Source organism: Balaenoptera borealis (assembly GCF_965194805.1).
Source record: "Balaenoptera borealis genome assembly, chromosome: 10".
Lineage (NCBI taxonomy): Eukaryota > Metazoa > Chordata > Mammalia > Artiodactyla > Balaenopteridae > Balaenoptera > Balaenoptera borealis.
This window is the reverse complement of record NC_138874.1, coordinates 9484580-9508006: the sequence shown is the minus strand read 5'-3', so window position 1 is coordinate 9508006 and position 23427 is coordinate 9484580. Positions and strand designations below refer to the sequence as shown.

The 23427-nt window shown below is 38.8% G+C and overlaps 1 long non-coding RNA gene and 1 pseudogene across 3 annotated transcripts in view; one reads left to right on the top strand and one right to left on the bottom strand.

Annotated features, from left to right (window-relative positions):
• Nucleotides 1-9182, bottom strand: part of LOC309635902 — a 35569-nt gene extending 26387 nt beyond the window's left edge. For both annotated transcript variants that reach the window (XR_014249092.1, XR_014249093.1), the window contains exons 1-2: nucleotides 8965-9182; nucleotides 6010-6044 (exon numbers count right to left, since the gene is read on the bottom strand). This is a non-coding gene — a long non-coding RNA (uncharacterized lncRNA). The remainder of the gene's footprint in view (nucleotides 1-6009; nucleotides 6045-8964) is intronic.
• Nucleotides 9183-14033: 4851 nt separating this feature from the next.
• Nucleotides 14034-20248, top strand: LOC309635431 (protein kish-A pseudogene; annotated as a pseudogene). The gene has a single exon. The product of its transcript is annotated as a protein kish-A pseudogene (transcript).
• The last annotated feature ends 3179 nt before the right edge of the window (nucleotides 20249-23427 follow it).

Sequence of the window (23427 nt, the reverse complement as noted above, 5' to 3'; positions counted from 1 at the left end):
TGGACAGGATTATTGCTGAAGGCAGGCCAGGGGGATAAAATACCAAGGGTGGGAGATAAGGAATTTGATCAGATATCAAGGGTAGGGGATTTTCTGACAAATCGACTCAATAGGATTCTTGCTAAAACTGGACTGAATGGGCAGAGCCACTGGACTAAAGAACAGAGCCCAAGATCAGGGCCTCGTCAGAAAGAGGACTCGGAGGAGTTTGACTCAACTTTGGTCAAGCAGACAGTCTTCGTCGTGGCCCATCCTATTTTTTGCAGTCACACATTTCCCTAATTCTTTGATCAAACACACAGTGAGTGAGAAGCGTTAAAACAACAACAACAATAAGAAGAACAGCAAATGTAAGCACAGGGGCAGTGTAAGAATTTACCTCATCAGATTTGATTCCATGATTGAGTTGCTACCATCACTTGACTTAATTATTGAAATAAGATGTAATGTAGTGGGGCTTCCCGGGTGGCGCAGTGGTTAAGAATCCGCCTGCCAATGCAGGGGACACGGGTTCGAGCCCTGGTGTGGGAAGATCCCACATGCCGCGGAGCAACTGGGCCCGTGAGCCACAACTACTGAGCCTGAGCGTCTGGAGCCTCTGCTCCACAACAAGAGAGGCCGCGATAGTGAGAGGCCCGCGCACCGCGATGAAGAGTGGCCCCCACTCGCCGCAACTGGAGAAAGCCCTCACACAGAAACGAAGACCCAACACAGCCAAAAATAAAAATAATAAATAAATAATAAATAAAAAATTAAAAAAAAAAAGATGTAATGTAGTAACTCATAACATTTTTTTTGAGTAGAAAAACGTGTGGTCTTTCTAGACCCGCACTGTACAAATACTACAGCCAGTAGCCCCACGTGGCTATTGACCCCTTGCAATGTGGCTAGTTCACACTGAGACATGCTGTAAATGTAAAATACACACTGGCTTTCAAAGACGTCGTATGACCAAAAGGCAGACGGTACGGCAACTCCAAGACTGCAAACACTGGGCGTAATGTACAACTGATGGGAGCAGGACTGAACAGAGGAGAGGTCAACTTGTTAGTCTTGACATCAGAAAGACCATGGGGAGAAGTCTACTTATACTCCTGGGGTGTGTGGGCAGAGACCAGTCAGGATGACTTGTTTTGTGATTCTGTATATGGACAAAACAATTCATTGTGGACGACATCCGCGTGCTTCACATTTTCAAAGGAAAATGATCAACATGTGTACAGACCACAGTCATACATGAATCACGTTTGAAATGCATTCCGACCTACCCCAATCCAGCAAAGTGTATCCTTGCACAGCTTAGCATTTCTATTTTGTTATTTGGCTGCTCCCATTCTTGAAATCCCAACACAGATCCCACCCCTTGCCTGAGGACTGTGAACTAACTACCTCACTATCAAAGGCCAAAGTGATTTATTCAAAACAACCTAAGTTTGAGTGGATACAGTGCCAGGCGCTGTTCTGGGTGCTGGTGACACAGCAGTAAATAAAACAGGCAAAAATCTTGGTCTCATGGAGCCCATATACCAGTGGTGTCACTCCTCTGAATTTTTATGTTTATTCTTTCTTCCATTTATCAGACTGCTCTTTTTTTTAGTTATCTTTCCATATATGTACATATATACGTATTATGGTATCAAGGGGAAAATCCTTTCCTTATCAATATTAATAAAGTTAGTATGGATGTTGTTTAGAATTTCACTTTTATCTTGGAGGTATTTCAGGTGATCCCCTTGGAGGACTGGTTCAACCTTCTGAGGCAGGAACTTTCCTAATGAGGGCAGTAGTGTGAAAGGTGAAAAAACTGGCATTCTTATATTAAGAAAAAGGATCACAATGCCTTAAACACAGATATGCTGTTCAGCTATCAAAAAGTCTACAAGGTTGTCAAATGTGTGTGGCCAACTAATGGAACCTGTCAGCTCAGAGGCTGTCATCCTGAAGAACAAGGGGAAATTCCTCTAGTTAATGACTCTCCTTGATGGAGGCTTGACAATGGCCTTGACCCATTTACTGTAATGTGTGAGTAATTGTACAAGTTAAGAAAATTGCACTGGGCATTTACATTTCCATGATACCATCAAGGAAACTGTTGTTCTATTAAAATTTTGTAGTTCCTGATTTAGGAATAAGGTAATGAGCAATTCTGTATCAGTGTCAAAGTAATGGGATAAAAATGTAATGAACAGTTTATTTGTACTTCTGGAGTAAGCTGAATTGTGATTAATGACAGTTGGACACTGGTGACCGTTTTTATTTTTATGGCATAATAGAGATATTAGAAGGTGGGTAAAAGGCTTTGGAGGAGGCAGAAGATTTATTTACTGATGACATCTTGACTTAGGTATAAATTGTAATTTGTGCTTGGTGATAAGATTGCTGATATTTACTGATTCCTTTCATTGGCATGTCAACAGGATTAAAAAGTAACTAGAATGAGTCCATTGTTTTTCTTAAATGTTTATGGAGCTATAAAACTCTCAAGTTTTCTTTACAAGACAGGATTAGGTATTTGGGGATAAAGTTAGAATGATCGTATTGCTCAAAGAGGTTACAAAGTGACAAATGTCAGTTAGAGGAAAGCTCATTTTTATAACCAACAGATTGACTGGACTAATGAGCGTTGTGTCCAGGATGGAAAAATGCAATAAATTCAATGACTGGTAAAACTTGCTCTGTAAGGCTGCCCTCTGTTCCACAAACTGTCTTCTTCTGTACAAGGCATAATAGCATTCAGAAAATCAGTTCACAGAACTGGGTTGTTGACATTGCCTTTTATCTCCCATCCACTCCACGCGGCACGCCTGCCGTGCTCAGGTCACTGATCATGTTCTTGGAATCTGCTTGTCCCCCGTGCGTGCTCGTGGGAGGGGACCCCTCAGGGACCGCTCTTCTTCCACAACATCAGTCTATCTTCCTCCACTCTTATCTCATACTTAACAACTTGGTCATGCCAGATAACGTCACCAACTTTCAGGAACCAGAAACCACCACCAGATGATAAAATCACTGGCAAACAGAAGGAGGAAATGCCCTGTGTCTTCTTCCACCATTCAAGGCAGAGCCAGCCCGGTGAGCACGCTCAGGACACCGCAGTCCTTTTACAGAATCAGGCACTTCAACCCTGTAGGTGCTTGGGAGGGCTGCATGGTGCCCAGAGAAGACAGGAAGGGAATGGACAGTAAAAGGGAACAGATGGGCTTCAGCTTCATGGGAACAGAGCCCACATCTATTTTTATTTCTACTTTTATCTCACCCTTATAAACCTACATGATAGCACAGTGCCTAGAACAGAGGAGAGTAAGCTCTCCAAAACTGATAACTACTGCTATTCGTACTACCAAGTACTTTCCACAAAGGCCCCCATGGCACAGCTGCCCCCAGCTCCCTCACTGCTCTGCAGAAGGCCTGTTGTACTTAACACAATGAAGAATCATACTCTTAGATTAAAACACGTTTAACGGGGTCCAGATGACATCAGCCATGCTGTATTGTAGGACCTCTGAATTTACTGTGACTAGTGTTTACTTCTCTTATTAAGAGGATGGCTCCCCGTATACACACTACTGTATGTAAAATAGGTAAATAACAAGGACCTACTGTATAGCACAGGGAACTCTACTCAATATTTTGTAAAACCTATAAGGGAAAAGAATCTGAAAAAGAACACATATATATGTGTGTATATATATATATATATATATATATATATATATATACATACACACACATATATATGTAACTGAATCACTTTGCTGTACACCTGAAACTAACACAACATTGTAAATCAACTATACTTCAATTTAAAAAAAATTAAATTAAAAAAAAAAAAAAAGAGGACGGCTCCCCAGATCTCCCTCTTCGACTCTCTGAACCTGCACCTGGAGTCCAGCACCAGTACTCCATTTACAATCATATGAGTTTCTTATTATCACAGAAAAGATCTCACTAGAAACAAAAGTAAACATCACTTATCTCCCTCGTTTAAAATGTAACACATTTTCTCTCTCTCACACACACACACACACACACACACACACACACACACACACATTCACAAAATCAAAACCGATAACAAGACCTTTCCCGTCTAATTACTCAGCCAGGTCATTCTCTGCGTCTGCTGATGCTCCGTTACCACACTCCTCCTCGCTCTGCCCCCAACCCGGTTCTGTGACTACAGTGCAACCAGTGACAGCACCTTCTACCCCCTCCGGAAGTCTGACGTCAGCACACTCTTCCCCTCTTCCCTGTGCCCCCAGGCGCTGGCAGGATTTCCCCTTGCGATCCGCCCTCTCTTAGCGCTTCCCCACTCTCCTCAAGGGGAAGTGAACCATCACTTCTCATCCAGGGTTGTCATGCATCTTCTCCACTGTAATGGTCAGCCCAGTTAAGAGACTGGGAACTGAAGGACCTGTGTCTGGTTATGGAGAAAACAAACTCTGGGGCTTGGGACACATGACGCCACCACATGGGGATAGAATTAGAGGTTGAGGAATTGCCCGAGGTCTCACATCTGGTTAGAAGCAGAACAAAGATGTCCAGACATGAGGAATGGTGGAATTGGATAGGATATCAGTAACCGTCCAGCTCAGTATCCTCAGCTATGAAGAGTTAACACGCAGACACACGCTACAAGTGGGATTCTCTGGCTAAATTACTTTGGTTGTTTCTTGATACCCAAACCCAAATGATGATTCCCCTGTGGAATCACCACCACCTCCCTGTGGCTGACCCACTTCAACACAGCCTCAGTATAAGATGTTACGGGAACCCAAAAAAACTTTTGGGCCAACCCAGTACCTCGACTCCTGCCAAGACAACAGCAAAAGTTCATGATTCCAGGCCTACCTCTCATGCTTTATTTGTTACCTCTTAAATCTGGTAATCCCACCCTTATCTTCTTTCCCCCCAAAATCCACCACCTCCTGGGAACCTTCCAGATGTTTCTCACCTCTACAATCTAGTGGACAACTTACTGAAACCACTGAGTGAATACTGATGTCAACTTTTCACACCGTGTATGCTACATAGCACCCTGTTCTATGTTTTTAACAGGGTGCCTGGTCGCAGAGGCCTCTGAAGGTCCAGGGCCTGTAATAATTTGTAAGTAGCTGGAGGTGGGTTTTAACTAGAGTTTATCATGCAAATATCCAAAGCAGTAAGTCACCAGACCAGTGCATGAGACAGGCACACCCCCAGAGGCTTGGATAGTCCTCCCTTCAAAGATACACATTCATGCTAAACAGTCACTCCCTCCCTGAGGCAAAGGATGGCCATCCAAAATCAGACTGTGACCTCAAAAAGCTGCTGCTACACTGTGCAGGCAGTGTTAAGACACCCATTTCCTTGCCTTCACTCAACGCTAAAAACCCTCCTATTCTATACACTAGCTTCCTCTCAAAATTCCAACCAACCAATAGAGGCAAATGGGTAATTTTCTACAAGATAACAAAAATTCAAGGGTATATATTTGGAAACAAATAATTTTGTACTCTGTTGGCTTTGCTATTTGAATAGAATTATTTATAAGAGAGGCATTTAGAAAGGGCTTTTGATTTTCCAATTTAAGTTTGAACTTATCCTAAGTTGGTCATTTATTCTCTCCCCTCTCTCCAGTGAATTTATTTCATGTCCTACTTTCTTTCACATGAGAATAATCTAACCTCAAAAAAATTCCATCTGCATGGGAAATTTGATGGCATTTTCTCTTCTCCCATTGTTCATTAATCTTCTATTAATGAACAAATTCCTTGTAATTAGTTTAAATAGTAATATAATTTCAAGAGAACATTCACATGCAAAGCAATGTACTTTGATTTTGTACTCTTAGATTGACAACAAAGCTTTTGAAAAAATAAAAAGAGCATAAGTTAGTGGGCAGTTTTCAAATTCAACCATAATTAAAACTACATAAATCATATAACATGCATGTGGAATATAGAAAGGAAACACCAATTACCCCAAACAGAGTTTGATTTGTTTGCAGAAATGTTAGGGGAATCTTACCTTTTTTGAGACTTATGTCAATGTGGATATATTATCTGGAAAATAAAAATGCAACAAAATTTAAAATCAGGGCTTCTGCTTGATATCTGTGAGCTAGAGAGACGAGGAAGCTTGGGGGTGCGGGAGTGCATGGTGGGTTATATTACCAACCTCTGTACAGTAGAACGTGATCTGTCCATGGATGAGGCATTCTTGTCACCATTTGTGCTTTCTTTCTTCCCCAATCTAGGAAGTGTGCTAATAAATTGCTAGGATGAAATCCTAAACTCAGGCTTTCCTAAAACAGTATTTGGAAGTCTAACATCATAGGTTACAAGATGAGAAGGGCCCTAAGGAACACAGGGTTTAAAATTACTTGATATTTATGGAGGTGCTTGAAGTTCTTGTACCCAAGCAAGGGTGGGGTTGGGTATGAAGAAACCACCAACATAATTCAGCCGTTAATCTCATTTGTAGTGTGTGTGTGTGTGTGTGTGTGTGTGTGTGAATTCATCATAGCTGAGATGTTTGTGCTCTCACTCTACTACCAGGTTGTGAAAAAAAAAGTTTCATGGTCAATGTCTCCACCAACATTTGAAATTATGTATAACTAGCTATTAGTAACTAGCTGTGAAAAAAAGTTTCATGGTCAATGTCTCCACCAACATTTGAAATTATGTATAACTAGCTATTAGTAACTAGCTGTGAAAGAAAGTTTTATGGTCAATGTCTCCACCAACATTTGAAATTATGTATAACTAGCTATTAGTAACTAGCTGTGAAAAAAAAAGTTTCATGGTCAATGTCTCCACCAACATTTGAAATTATGTATAACTAGCTATTAGTATTAGATAATTATAATTATTATTAATTAATAACTAATAATAGCTAATTAATTGGTTTCAGTATTTTTATTGTCTCTCTCATGAACTGGTCAAAAATAAAAGTTCTGCTGAGCAAGGTTTTTTTTACCTGTTGAAAGAGAAGGGGGAAATGGAAAGCACAAAAGGATTAAATTTTGAAATGCATAAAGTCTGATTCTACACTCTACTGGGCAGAGTCTAGTGGAGCTTGGTAACTTAGGTACCTGCCTACTGTTGTGAGAGCAGATGCAGAGGTGTCCAGAGTGAGGATGATGAAGATGTTATTTATGGAAGTGAAAACATTTGTTCAACCTGAATTTGCCATAATTCAAAATGGGGATGCAGTATGCCATCCCAGGTACTCTAAAGGTTTTACATGCCATAGTCATTTAATTTTTTTTTTTTTACCAAGATTAAACAATATCTGTATTTTTTTTGTGTGTTTTCTGCTACCTGCTTAAAGAATGCTGAAAATCACACCTCTATCAGTGAAGTGCTTATGTGCTGAAAACAATAGACACTCAAATTTCTTAATTTAAAGGGTAAATAATCAAATTTTAAATTATGCCCACTAATAACAGAGCTTCAGGGCACAAATAGGAGTTAACATTTCATCAGTGTTCCAGTTTTACCTTTTTTTTTTTTTTAAATGGATGGTGTTATCTTAACAGAACTCCAAGAGTTCTTATACAGAATATGCATGATCAGCATGACTCTGATGCTTAGTAGAGCATCTTGCTCTAATAAGATATAAAAGTGTACAGACATCAATTTTCAAATGATTACCTGCAGGAAATTCTTATGCTTAACATAACATTAATTCAAAAAATATTTATATGCAATACAAAGAATTGATGTCATCATTTCTTTAGCAGAGTTATTACTGGCATTGTTTTTCATTCATCTTTGAGAGTCCTACTGAGGATGCTTGGTTCCCTTCTAAGTACTGAAAAAAGATACTAAAAAAAAAAAAAAAAAGATACTAAAAAAATTTGGGGAGGGCTCCTTGGGTCACTCTTTCCTACCATCCTCACTGGTACATAAGGAAAGGGGGTTGAAAACCTGGAGAGAGGGAGCCAAGGGAAATGGAAAGGTAACTGGCTGAGATACCAGAACAAGAAGCTTCACCAAAATATAAGCTTTCAGGGAGCAGAAGATGGGATCTCTGCTTCCAGCTGGGAGCAGAGAGTATGGGAGCTTCAGCAAGAGAAACACGCAAAATCCCGATAATTACCAAGTTCAGGAAGGATGGGGTACCCCAGATAGCCACTAGGCTACAAACCTTGCCTCTTCCCACTTTCATTAAAAAAAAAAAAAAAAAAAAAAAAATTAAACCCTACATTGCCCTCTCCTTATCTCTCTTCCCTCTGCAAAGGGGTAAAAATCAGGAAACCTCAGGTACAAAAAAAAATGAGTGACCAACAATCACAAACATTTCAGGAAAATCAAAACATAAAAGAAGAACAACTTTAACATATGCTTTCTCTCTCTTTTTTTTTTTTTTAAGAGAGAATTTGCACCTGAGGAAACTTCTTTTAAAGTGATCAGGACATTAAAACCAGCATAATTAAAATAATCATAGGGATAAGCAAGAATATCACATCATGAAATGAGAGCAGGCAGTTACGAAAAGAGTTAACCAGAGATCTTGGAAATACAAACATTTATTGAAATAAAACCTTTCAAGAGATGGGCTGAATAGCAGAATGGTCACTGCTGAAAACCAAACCAGAGAGCTGGAATACCAAGGCAAAGAATTCTCTCAGAACGCAACACAAGGGATAAAAAGATAAAACCTATGAATGACAGGTAGAAAAATCTGGAGGACAGATCTAAAATTTTCAGCACCGGTCCACAGATATCCCATTGATTTGGCTGTCATCTTTCCTGCTCTTCTTCACAGCCAAAATTCAAGCATCTTAGAGGTTGGGCTTTTCCCCAGAGTTATTGCTGGCTTCCGGCCCGTAGTGCTGGTTTGGGCCCCGGTTTTCCCCCCGGGATTCCCCTACCAGCACCTGTAATTTCCTGGGCTTCAGACAGGCTCCCCCAGGAAGTCCAGGACCACCAGCAGCTTCAGTGCAACCCGGTCCCACCCTGCGCCTCCCCAACCTACACTTAGGCACACGCTGCCAGTCGAGCGCCAGTCCGAAGCGACGCTCCCTGACGGTGAGTGACTCCAGGGGTCAGAGGATCAGATCTCAATCCATGGATGAGAAAGCTCCCGAGCTCTAGGAAGCCCGGCGGGGAAGCAGAGACGCTGAGCACCAAAACCCCCTTTGCATCACAGCTCGTCCAGCCGTTCAAGCCACGCCCATTCGCCGTGGCCACGCCCCCTATGCGGGGCCTTGTGGGAGTTGTGGTTCCGCGCGGCCGCGAGACCGCCTCGAACCAGAAGGCGGGAGCGAAGGCGGAGCAAACATGGGAACTACGTACAGCTGAGGGGGCCGCCCCGCCTCCCTGGCCTCCGGGGCCACCTCAGCGAATGAGGCGGGACCGCGCGGGCCTCCAAAACAAGGAGCTGCGGACGCGCGGAGCGGTGCGCCTTTCCGTCCCTCTCGCCTTGGTCGCGCTCCCACATCCTTCGTTAGTGCATCTAAAGACTGCACTTCTTCTGCCCTGAACTTGCACGGCCCTGAGGGCCCAGAATTTGGCCTGAACTTTCCGAAGATGGGGCTGTCCTCCTCTCCTTCGTCTCACTGTAAAAAGAGGCTGCTTTCAGAAACCCGGCACCTGCACGGTCCACATTTTCAAACACAAGGACCAAGACCTTAGAAGTTCCGTTGCTCACAGAACTGCAAGGTGAAGCTGCAACACGTGAACCTCCTGAACAGAAGGTGCCTGCCTCTTCTCCAGTCCTTCTCTTGATAAAAATCCCTGAATGAACCCAGTTCAAGTTTAGGTTGTGGTAAAGTATTCCAATCCCAAGTGCTGGATGCTGCTGACAACTTTCTACAGATTTTGTTACTGAACCAAACTTGGGGTCCCTAGCTGGCGCTCGCGCAGTAAAGCCAGTCTACTGACACCTGGTGGTGGTGAAGGGAAGTGCAGCGTTTATTGCAGGCGCCAAGCAAGGAGTCCAGGTAGGCTCGTGATTAAAAGGCCTGAACTCCCCGAGGCTTTCAGGGGAAGGTTTTTAAAGACAGGAGGAGGGAGAGGGCTTGTGGGGTGTGTTATCAGCTCGTGGACATTCTTCTGATTGGTTGGTGGTAAGGTTATTGGAAGTCAGCATCATCTCCCTTCTGATTCCAACAGGTCTGGGGTCTAGGTGCTTGTGAGCAGCATACAGTTAACTTCTTCCATGGGCGAGGGGGTGCAGGGGGGCGGGTTCAGTATCTGCCAAACAGCTCAAAGGACATGGCTCAGACTATTATCTATATCCCTTGAGGAGGAACGAAAGGTCCTTGATTTTGTTTAATGGCTAAACTATTATTATTTTGTCTTGTTTGACTGTTTTCCTTTCTTTCTGCATTTTCTCATTTCTCTTTGGAACTTGGGGAAGGCCTCAGAGGCTAAAGTTTCTCTACAGACAAGAGGCAGGCAGAGGACACGGGGGGGCAGGGGTCTTCTTCCAGGAAGACCCTGTAGGGTCCTGCTTGGTTTCAAGTTTGGCTGGTGGTATTTAAAAAGAGACCAGAACTTTCTCCTGTGTCAGCCCAATAAATAATTTATTTTAATCAGAGTGTATGGGAGGAAAAAAACCTTTTCCTTCTACCCAAGTAGGTTCTCCAGCTGAGGGCCTTGGAAATTAAACTGACAAAAGACGTGTGGGACTCTCACAAGGAAAATATACTCAAGATGGTGGCCAAGTGATTGAGGCTTAAATATCATCTTAGGCTAAACAAAGGAAAAGAAGTTTGGGACTTCTGGGAGAGTTGAGTCAGGTTAGAAGAAGTTGAGGGGAGGAAATATGTAAAGGTTGTCTTGTGCAGCTAATAGTCTCAGATTGTAAGAGTTGTCTCTGGGTGTAGCCATCTTCCTGACACTGAGGCAACTTTACAAATGGAAATCTCCTTTTTTTTGTTTTTGTTTTTGTTTTTTTATTTTTTGGCCATGCCACATGGCACGTGGGATCTTAGTTCCCCGACCAGGGATGGAACCCGCACCCCCTGCATTGGAAGTGTGGAGTCTTAACCACTGGACTGCCAGGGAAGTCCCAGAAATTTCCTTTGTAAATGTACATTTCCTTTGCAAAAGAGGAAATTTATATTATAGTCAGTTAAGGGGAGGTAAAGAACTTTTCGTGCATCTGTTGGCTCTCAATTCCCTGTAGCTCAAAATAATCCATGTGCCAAATAGTCATACTTTGGAGTGGCTAGTCTGGTCGCCTTCAAGACATTATTGAAAGAGCTGGCAGGCTGTGTGGTAGAAGGTGCTCAGAGAAGCTGGTCAGTAATAATGGCACTAAGGGTAGTGAATTTACAGAGAGCTCATGTACCAGATGGCCGGTCTTTCCTTTAGAGTATCACAGGACCCTTCACTATAAACTCTGTGAGTTGGGCATGATCAATTTCTCTGGCCCGGGTAACTATCACTAAATGTTAGAGTTGAGCCCTCAACTGAGGCAGCAGAGCCCAGGGTGGTTACTTTCTACCTACCACAGACCTGGGCTCTGTTTGAGCTCTGCTGAAAAGAACCGTGTGACCTCAGGCCAGCTGTTCATCTCTTGGCCTTCCTTTCTCATGTGTATCTGCACACAGCTATGTTAGGTGGTGGTAAAAATTATTCTCACTCTGAGACTGTGGGGCTGCTGAGCACCCACCATGCACAAGACACTTGCTGACACAAAGAGATGTTAGACTAAGGTTAGTGTTTAAAATGGAGACTGTTTTTGGTAAAGTTGCGGAAATGTGTAATAATGCTCTAAGTGTCTGTTAAACGAGGTGGTATCTTTTCGTCCCTTGATTTTTCTGCCTTTTGCCCAGAGAGCAGGCACCAGATATTCAGCTTTTGGTGTTGCTTAGCAAAAAGACAGGCTCTTTCCGTGGGAGCTCATTAGTTCTCTTGTAGCTAGAAATGTTTTTTTTTTCTCTTCTGCTCTCTGTGTTCTGAGGCTTAAAGATTCTAAGATACCAAGCACTGCGTTGGTAATCCCGTTTTACAAGGCTGTTATTTTTCTCCTTTGAAAACGAACTCTTAATCATTTAGATACTTAAAAGCCTAGATACAGCGCAGTTTATTCCTCTAATGTACTGACCTCAAATGCCAAGTAGGTTTTGCAGCGCCTACCCAGGAAACAATTCCTGGATTGTGCACAGATGACTTACACACATTAAAGTACCATGAGAAACCCAGGGATTTTTAGGTGAAAATGTCAGAGTAAGAGAAAAGGCTAGAATGTTGGAGACCATACTTAGCATCAAATCCCAGCATCTTCACTTGTTGGTCTGTGTGACCTTGGACAAATTAATTAACCCCTCTAAGCCTTAGTTCCTCCATCCGTAAAATTGTAATAATAAATCATAGAGTTTTTTTAAGGACCAAGTGAAAAACAATATGATATACATTTAGTATAAAATATTGCCAATTAGAGAATGTCTCTCACAATTCAGCTTTACAGGGATTAGGTCATTAGCCAGTGCAGTCATTGACCTTCAACACACCCTGAAAGAAGTTCAGGGAGATAAGGAATGAGGCACTCTGTGCTCTGGGAAAACTGGCAGTAAAGAGCTTCAGTTAGTTAGATACTTTCAAGAGAAAATGTTACAAACCCAATTTCTTGCATCTTCCTATACTTAGAAAGTACTAAAATGATTAACTAAGATATTTGTGCTTAATGACTAGCAGTAACGTTCTACCAAGATGTGTGTTTAATTGCACATACCCCTTCTCCAAAATCACACATATACTGACCTACCCCCTTACCTCTTTGGAGCAGTTCCTCAGAGCTATCTGAGAGGCTGTCTCCTGGCCTATAGTCCTCAGTAAGTCCCCAAATAAAACTGAAACTCACAGCTCTCATGTTGTGCATTTTTATTTCAGTTGACAGTTTTGGCAACCATGAAGGGACCTGGAGCAGACTTCTCTCCTTTGCCTGAACTCTACAAGGATCTGGAGCCTTGGTACCAGCAGGGCCCCTTGTGTCCATCTCCCTCTTTGGCAAGTCCACATGAATTTGGGTGAGTCTCTCCTGGTTCTCTGATCTCCCGATTATTGGTTCATGATCTTGAGTTTTATTTGGTGGTGTATTACAAGTACCTGGCCCCCCAGTTGAAAGATACTGGGGGCACCCAGTTGAAAGACACTGGGGAAAAGTGTCCCCCAGTTAAAAAATACTGGGGGAGCCTGGTGGAAAGATTTGGATTTGCTCAATTGAAAGACACTGAGAGGTGTGGAGTGGGTGATTATGTGGGTGTCTGGCCTAATGTCTCTCATTAACAAGGGACATCAGAAAACCAGCCTCCAACTAACACCCCAGCCAGGTTTATGTACAAATGAAACTTACACTTACAAGTACTTAATTAGGAATTAAAGAAAATCTCACCCTGAAAATGGCCACATGGGGCTCTTTTGACATTCCAACACCAGTTTATTGCATATGCAGTTAGAATTAGAGAAAGCCAGCTTTATAAAACATTTTGTTTCAGAACACTGACCCTAAGAGAACAAGTCCTTCTAGAGGAGCTTGCATTTCTCCCCCTGTGCCTTGAGATGTAAATGTTCTACCAGTGCTCTCAAGAATTCTTATCTTATCATCTCCAATTCCTGAGACTGAGGGAAAAAAAGGAAAAAGAGTCCTTTTGGAACTCAAGTGAATAAACTTAACTTATTCTAAAAGTTATTTATAAACTACTGAGTTTTATATTGTAATATCTGATTCATGACTAAGTTTTAAAAATGAAGCTGTGAGATCTCTGATTGTGTCTGTGTATACATTATAGATATGATATATCTTTACCTATAGATGGTATTACAAAAATTAATTCATAAACGAGCACTATTTAATTGACTTAAAGGAATATATAAATTCTCAGAAATATAAAAGAAACTAATCCAAATAAATTTCAGGTTCATGTGACTGGGAAATATTCAACATTAAATTAATAATTGATATTTAAGTTTGTTGCTTTAATTAATGCAGGCATGTCTTTAGAGTCATCAACATTAAGTATAATACTTTTATTGTACCTCGGTTTACTAGAAGTCAAATAAGATCTTATTATATCTGTTGCAAAATTTGTCAGCAAGAAAAATAACTTGGTATCATGAAATTTTTATAAATAAATTAATGTAAATGAGATAAAAGTTTTTAGGTAAACCCTTTACAAATAATTATGTTTTAGGAATATCTACTTAAAAATAGTCTTTCCAGGGAATTCCCTGGTGGTCCAGTGGTTAAGACTCAGTGCTCTCATTGCTGGGGTCCTGGGTTCGATCCCTGGTCTGGGAACTAAGATCCTGCAAGCCACACAGCGTGGCAAAAAAAAAAAAAAAAAAAAAAAAAAATCATCTCTCCAGATTTTGGTAACTTGAAGAGTCTTACTAAATTAAGCTAAATGGTAGAAGTTTATTAAATATCTAGGTCATTCCCAATTAAAATAAGGTACTAGAACTGGAACATTAATTGCTGAACATAGGCTTCTTTTTACAAGTTCTGATCTGGTATCAAAGAAGAATATTTGCCTGGGCCTAGAAGGGTGATGTGGCTGGGGTTTCGCCGGCCTCACTATGTCTGCCATTTTCAATTTTCAGAATCTGTTCACTGTAATCTTGCTACTTATATGTACCTGTGCTTATATCCGATCCTTGGCACCCAGCCTCCTGGACAGAAATAAAACTGGGTTGTTGGGTATATTTTGGAAGTGTGCCAGAAATGGTGAACGGAAGAGTCCTTATGTTGTAGCATGCTGTATTGTGATGGCCTTCAATATCCTCTTCATACAGTAGCTTGGAAAAATGCCAGAATTCAGTTGCAGTCAGATTTAAATATGAAAAAAAAAGGACTTATCTGCAGAAAATAATGGAAAGAATGGTTAACCCTTTTATCTCTGAACATTGAATGAGATAAATTTTCAGCTGCTGTTCTCTATTTTTGTTATTGGACCAATGTTCTATATAAATAATTAGGATGTAACCATTTAATACTCAGAGTTTAAATATGTCTGTAACAATCAACCTCAGTACTGTCACTACAATATTACATTCTGCATATGTCATTCTATTGTGTCAGATACCAGTTTTTAGTGAGGTATCTTTAAGGCACGTAGGAGAAAACAAAATTGGTAAATTACTTAAGTTCCTTTCACCGTGATTTGGAAACGATAAATCTTTATAGAATGAGACTTTTTGGACTAGCATTTTTATTGAAAAAAAAGATTCAATTCGTGTTGGTAAGGACTGCATTCATATTTAATAATGCTTGCTGTTCCTCTGGCCACATCATTTTAAGCAGTAACCAGAGTACCTCTACTCTTAGCAAACTGTAGTTTATTACAGGTATTTAAACTATTTAAAACAAGCCTATGCAGTTCTTAAGGAGGAAGATAAATGAGAAGTGACTTAAGAGTGCTATTGAGAAAATGTTCCTATTTAACATAAAAGAATTCAGAATACCTGACTGGTATTATCGTCTCTGAAACCTCTGGTTAAGTATGGATAAACGCCTTAAGCATAAATTTGACCAGGTTACTGTCGTGTTTGGAATAAGACTACATGCTTAGAGTAAAAAGAGCTAAACAGAATGATAATCTTATATGCGTTTTTCATTCTTTTTAGTGTTAGGTCTCTACATTTTAATTACCCCAAAATGCAAACTGTGTTTTTGTTTTTTAATACAGCACTTTAAATCTAGTTTATGTTTTGTCTATCAACTTGAACTGGAATCTTGTGTAACTTACTACATGATGATAAACAGTTTTCATATCTACTTACCATATGCCATGGCATAAATGTCTTTGAGCTTTGATGATAAAGGAGGACCTTCAGTAATTTTCATTGAGGCAAGAGGGGCATTGGAAATGTGACTTATAAATTTTGTAGTAGAGCAGTTATTACACATTTATGGTTAACATTTCAAAATTCAGTTAAAGTTTCAAAGCGAAGGAGAACTTCTTAACTAAAAATTGCCCATTATAGATAGTATTAATTAGATATTGTTGTCAGCTGTTAATTCCTCATAAAGATAAAAAGAATAAACTTTTTTTTTAAGAAAAAAAAAAAGAAGAATATTCAAAACTGTTTAAAAATGCTATTAAAATAACCCTTCACTGGGGGGACTTCCCTGGCGGTCCAGTGGTTAAGACTTCACCTTCCAGTGCAGAGGGTGTGGGTTTGATCCCTGGTCAGGGAGGTGGGACCCCACATGCCTCAGGGCCAAAAGGCCAAAACATAAAACAGAAGCAATATTGTGACAAATTCAATAAAGACTTTAAAAGAAATAAAATAAAATAACCCTTCATTTTCCTACCGTATATCTATGTGAGGCTGGATTTTCCTGATATATTTCAAGCAAAACGACATATCACAAGAGATTGAATTCAGAGACAAATATGAGAATCCCGCTGTCTTCTCTTAAGCCAGTCACAAGGAGATTTGCAAACATATAAAACTTTGCTACACTTCTTACTACTTCCTTTGTTTTGGAAAAAGTAGTTGCTTTCATAAAAAATACATTATTTGTGTTAACATGCAAGGAATATATTTTTCGTTTTTTAAAATGAATTAATAAATGGCTCTGAGCATGGTTGTGAAGAAGGTACACTTGATTGTCAAATTCTCCACCACTCCTTTGGAACCTTTCTATCCTACTACCATCTCTTCTCTGACATCATCTCACCTTCGCCCCTCTGGCTACTTAGTCCCCTGACTGGCTGACTGGCTTCACACTATGTTTTTTGTTTTTTGTTTTTTTTTGCCACACAGCGAGACATGTGTGATCTTAGATCCCCAGTCGGGGATCAAACCCATGCCCCCTGCAGTGGAAGTGCAGAGTCTTAACCACTGGACCACCAGGGAAGTCCCACACTGTCCTTTTTAACCACTAAAAAACCACCAGGATAAATGCACAATCTCTCTAGAAGGCCAACAAGGAGTGACGCTAATAGTGGGGATTTCAGACACCCAGGAGCCTGGAAAGAGAGAAAATGAGGTCTTTTGACATTCTTGTAAGGTCACACAGACCGACATCTACTAGCTTAGGTGTATATGCACCAGCATAGGTACATATTTATATATATATTAAATATACTTATTGCTTGATGATCAAATATATCAGACAGTACTGCCAGGCAAACAGAAGCAACTTCATGTTAAGGACAGAGGAAATTTCATTTAGGGATTTTTTTTACACTGACGATGGAGGAGCTGAGAAGAGAAACTGGACAGTGAGGTGAAGAAAGAAGGAAGGAAGTGGATGCTAGTGAGACGGGGGAGAGGCAGCGTTACCAGTTACCAGAGCCTGGAAGCAGGTCCTGCAGTGACACACCGTACATTCTCAAATTTTCAGTTTTTTTAAAGAACAGCTTTATTGAGATATAATTGACACAATAAACTGCACATTTTTAGAGTGTAAAATTTGATAAGTTTTGACATGTATACACCCACGAAAACATCGCCACAATCAAGATAACGAACATATCCATCACCTCGGAAAGTTTCCTCATAATCCTCTGTAATGCCTCCCTCCCCCTTTCCCCATTCTCACCATTCACCACCTGTCCCCAAGCAACATTGATCTCCTTTACGTCACTATAGATTACTTTGCGTTTTCTGCAGTTTTATACAAATACATTAATTCATACCATATGTACTCTTTCTTGTCTGGCTTCTTTCACTCAGGATAATTACTTTCAGATTCATCCATGTTGTTTTGTGTACCAGTGGTTACTTTCTATTTTTCAGTAGTGTTCTTTTGTGTAGTTGTACCCCAATTTGTTTATCCTTTCACCTATTGATGGACATTTGGGTTGTTTTCAGTTTGAGGCTATTATAAACAAAGCTTCCGTGAACATTTATGTACAGGTTTTTGTATAGATGATGCTTTCTTTTCTCTTAGGAAAATACCTAGGGGTGCAATGGCTGGATCATATGATAGATGTAGGTTTAACTTTTTAAAGAAATTGCCAATGAACTTCCAAAGTGGTTGTGTCATTTTATATTCTCACAAGCAGTATACGAAAGTCCCTGTTGCTCCAGTACTTACCAATAATTGCTATTGTCATCTTTTCAAACCTTAGCCATCTAAAAGTTACATAGTGGTATAGAATTGTGGTTTTAACTTGCATCTCTGTAATAACTCATGATGTTGATCATCTGTTTATGTGCTTATTTGCCACTTGTATATCTTTTTGGTGATATGTCTGCTTAAATCTTTTGCTCAGTTTTAATTGGGTTGTTTTTTTATTCTCAGGTTTTGAGAAATTTTTATTTATCCTGGATACCAGTCCCTTTTCAGATAGATGCTTGGCAAATTTTCCCTCTGTCTGTGGTTTGTCTTTTCATTCTTCTAACAGTGTCTTTTGAAGAGCAGAAGTTTTTAATTTTAATGAAGTCCAAGTTATCATCTTATTATTATTTTATGGATTGCACTTTTGATGTTGTACCTAAAAAATGCCTAACCCAAGTTCACAAAGGCTTTCTCCTTTGTTTCCTCTAGAAGTTTTATGGTCTTAGGCTTTATTAGATCTATGACCAATTTTTTGTTAATTTTTGTATGTGGTGTAAAGTATGGATCCAAATTCTTTTTTTTTTTTTCTCTAAGCGATGGATATCCAGTTGTAAAAGCAACATTCGTTGAAATGTCCATCCTACCTCCATTGCCTTGTCTTAGTAACTTTATCAAACATCAGTTATCCATATATGTGTAAGTGTCTTTCTGGACTCTGTTCCATTGATCTCTGTGTCTATCTTAATGCCAATATCATGCTTTTTAAAAAAATTTATTTTATTGAAGTATAGTTGATTTACAGTGTTGTGTTAATTTCTGCTGTACAGCAAAGTGATTCAGTTATACATATATGTACAATCTTTTTCATATTCTTTTCCATTATGGTTTATCACAAGATATTGAATATAGTTCCCTGTGCTATACAGTAGGACCTTGTTGTTTATCCATTCTCTCTATATATAATAGTTTGCATCTGCTTGTCCCAAACTCCCAATCCATCCCTCCCCCAGCTCCTCTCCCCCTTGGCAACCACAGGTCTGTTCTCTCTGTCTGTGAGTCTGTTTCTGTTTTGTAGATAAGTTCATTTGTGTCATAGTTTAGATTCCACATATAAGTGAATATCATGCTGTTTCGATTACTGTAGCTGTATACAGATTCTTGATATCAGATAGTGTTAGCCCTCCAACTCTGTCCTTCTTTGGCAATTTGACTAGTTATAAAGTTTGCATTGCCATATGACTTTTAGAATTAGCTTCTCAATTTCCACAGAAAAACTAGTTGGGATTTTGATTGGAGTTGCTTTGAATATAAAGATCAACTTGGGGAAAATTGACATTTTAATAAAATTGAGTCTTCTAACCCATGAAAAAGGTAACCATTTCTTCATAACTTCTTTAACATCTCTCAGCAATGTTTTTTAGTTTTCAGCATACAGGCCTTTTATATCCTTAGATTTATCCATAGGCATTTCAAATTTTTAAATTCTATTATAAATTATACTTTTTAGTTTTATTTATGATTGTTGCTGGTAATCAGAAATATAATTCATTTTAGTATACTGATTTTGTATTGCAAATTTGCTAAACTCGCTTAATAGTTCTAGTAGTTCTTTTGAGGAATCTATCACACTTTCTACATAGATGATCATGTCATTTAAGAATAACAATAGTTTTACTTCCTTTCCAATCTGAATACCTTCATTTCTTTTTCTTGATTGATTGCACTAGCGGAAACCTTCAGTAGAATGTTGAATAGAAGTGGTGAAAGCGGGCATCCTTGTATTGTTCCTGAGTTTAGGAAGAAAGCGTTCATATTTTCATCACTGAGTATGGTGTTAGATATAGCTTTTTTGAAGATTTTCTTTATCAGTTTGAGGAAATTGCCTTCTAGTCCAAGTTTACTGAGAGTTTTCATCAGGAACGGATGTTGAATTTTGTCAAATGTTCTTCTGCATCTATTGAAGTGACCATATGGCTTTTCTTTTTTACTTTGTTAACATGGTGTATTACATTCATTGATTTTTGGACACTGAACCAACTTCATATCCAGGGCTAAACTCCACTTGGTCATGATGTATTATCCTTTTAATGTATTATTGGATTCAGTTTGCTAATGTTTTGTTTAGAACATTTACATCTATGTTTAAGTAATATATTGTATAATTTTACTTTTTGTGATGTCTTTTCTGGTTTTAGCATTAAGCTAATGCTGGACTCATGGAATGCGTCAGAAAGCATTCCCTCCATTTTCATGTTTTTGGAAGAGTTTGTGTAGATTTGGATTATTTCTTACTTTACTGGTACTTTACTGAATTCACCAGTGGAAAGGTATTTAAGTACAAATTCAATTTCCTTAACAGATATAGGGCTTTTCCCATTATCTGTTTCTTCTGGAGTGAGCTTTGGTAATTTGTATCTTTTAAGGAATTTGTCCATTTTGTTTAAATTGTTAAATTTATTGGCATAAAATTGTTCACATTTTCCTTTTAATATATGTAGAATCTGTAGTGATGTCACCTCTATCATTCCTGATATTGGCAATTTATATCTTCAGAGAGAAAATAATTTTTCCTAGTTATTCTGGCTACAAGTTTATCAATTTTATTGATCTTCTCAAAGAACCAGCTTTTAGTTTCATTGATTTTCTCTTTTGTTTTTATTTTATATTGTATTAATTTCCATTCCAATCTTTATTATTTCCTTTTTTCTGCTTACTTTGCATTTTATTTGCTCCTTTGTTTTCTGGTTCTTAAGGAAAATAAGGTCTTCGATTTGAGACATTATTCTTTCTGATATAGGTGTTAGTGCTATAAATTTCTCCCTAAAACCTGCTTTAATGGCATCCTGCAAATTTTTTTTTTTTTAATTATTAGCACCTTTAATTATTATTTATTTATTTATTTATTTTTTTGGCTGTATTGGGTCTTCCTTTCTGTGCAAGGGCTTCCTCCAGTTGGGCAAGCGAGGGCCACTCTTCATCGCGGTGCGCGGGCCTCTCACTATCGTGGCCTCTCTTGTTGTGGAGCACAGGCTCCAGACGCGCAGGCTCAGTAGTTGTGGCTCACGGGCCCAGTTGCTCCGCGGCATGTGGGATCTTCCCAGACCAGGGCTCGAACCCGTGTCCCCTGCATTGGCAGGCAGACTCTCAACCACTGTGCCACCAGGGAAGCCCCCCAGCAAATTTTAATATGTTGTGTTTTCAATTTAACTTAAAATGTTCAAAATGCTTTATAATTTTCCTCCTTTGATGTCTCCTTTGTACCTTAGGTTATTTAGGAGTATGTTATTTAGTGTCTAAATATTTGGTGATTTTCCAGTGATGTTTTTGTTATTGATTTGTAATCTAATCTCATTGTTGTCAAAGAACCTGCTTCTTATGACTTGAATCCTTTTAAATTTATTGAGACTTGTTTTATGGTACATAATATGATCCATTGGATTCTGTTGTGCTGTGTGGATTTGAGAAGAACATGTATTCTGCAATTAAGGAACGGAGTGTTCTATAAAAGTCAATTAGGTCAAAATAATTAATAGTGTTGTTCCAGTCTGCTATATTGTTGCTGATATTCTGCCTACTTGTTTTATCAATTATTCTTTAACTTATCACAGTCTACCTTCAAATGATATTATACCATATCATGTACAGTATATTTTATAATAATATATTTCCATTTCTTTCCTCCTGGCCTGCATGCCAGGAGACATTGTTGTCATGTATTTTACTTATACATATGTATATATTGTATTATCATAATACACTGTAGTAAATTTTATTTAACAGCCAATTATATTTTTAAAGGATTTAAATCATTAGGAAAAGATATATTTACTCATGTAGTTGCCATTGCCACTGATCTTCATTCTTTGTGTAGATCCAGATTTCTATCAATAATTGCTTTCCTTCTATCTAAAGGATTTCTTTTAACATTTCTCGGAGTATAGGCCTGCTGCTGCTGATTTCTTTCAGCTTTTTGTATGACTGAAAATGTCTTTATTTCATCTTCATTCTTGAAAGATATCTTTCTAAGTATAGAATTTTAGGTTGATAGGTTTTGATTTCTTGTTGTTTCAGTACTTTAAAGGTGTTATTCCACTGTTTCCTGCTTGCATTGTTTCCTATGAAAAATCCAATGTCATCCTTATCATTGTTTCTCTATATGTTACATCTATCTTGTCTGGCTACTTTAAAAAAAAAAAATAACAGACTTGATTTTTTAGAGCAGTTTTAAGTTTACAGAAAAATTGAGCAGAAAGTACAGAGAGTTTTCACAAATCCCCTCCTCCCACCAGCCACCCCTACACAGTTTCTCCATTGTGAGCATCTTGCATAGGTGTGATACATTAGTTACAATTGATGGACCAATATTGATACATTATTATTAATTGAAGTCCATAGTTTGCCTTAGAACTCACTCTTTGTATTGTGCCTTTCTATAGGTTTTGACAAATGTATAAGATTTTCTCTTTATTGCTTGATTTCTCCTTATTTCTTGATATGATGTGACTTGGTTTCTTTTTCTTGATAGGTCTTGTATTTGGAATTCCTTGAGCTTCTCAGATTTGTAGGTGTATAGTTTTAATCAAGTTTAGAAAAATTCTGACCTTTCTTTTTTTAAAAAAATTTTTATTGGAGTGTAGTTGATTTACAATGTTATGTTAGTTTCTGCTGTACAGCAAAGTGAATCAGTTATTCATATACATATATCAACTCATTTTTTTAGCTTTTATCCCCATAGAGGTCATTACAGAGTGTTAAGTAGAGTTCCTTGTGCTATACAGTAGGTACTTATTAGTCTATTTTATATATAGTAGTGTGTATATCTGACCATTATTTCTTCAAATATTTTTCTATCTGCCCCTTCCTTGGGGGGACTCAATTTATCCATGTATTAGTCTGCTTGCTGTTATGTCACAACTCACTGATGCTGTCTTCATTCTCTGTTACTATTATTTTTCTCACAGTGTGTTGCTTTCTTTAGTGTTTATTGCCTTCAAATTCACTAATGTTTTCTTCTGCAAGGTATACTCTGCCTTTCATCCCATCTAAGTGTACTTTTCTACTTAGACATTGTTATTTTCTTCTCTCTAGAATTTTGATTTAGGTATTTTAAAAATATGTCCCCCGTTTCTATTCTAACTCTAAGCTTATTCTAACTTTTTGAACGTGTGGAATAAATTTAATGACATAAAAGTGTAATTCTAAATGTAATGGATATAATTCTAACATTTGTGTTAGTTCTATAGTAGTTATGATTTATTTCTCTCTCATTATGGGTCATATATTCCTGCCTCTTTGCATGCTTGGCAATTTTTGATTTGTTACCAGATATTGTGACTTTACCTTCTTGGGTGCTGGATATTTTTGTATTCCTATAAATCTTCTTGTGTGTTGTTCTTGGAAACAGTTGGATCTTTCAGTTCTTGTTTTTAAAATTTGTTAGGCAGGTCGGGAGTAGTGCTCTGACAGGGGCTAATT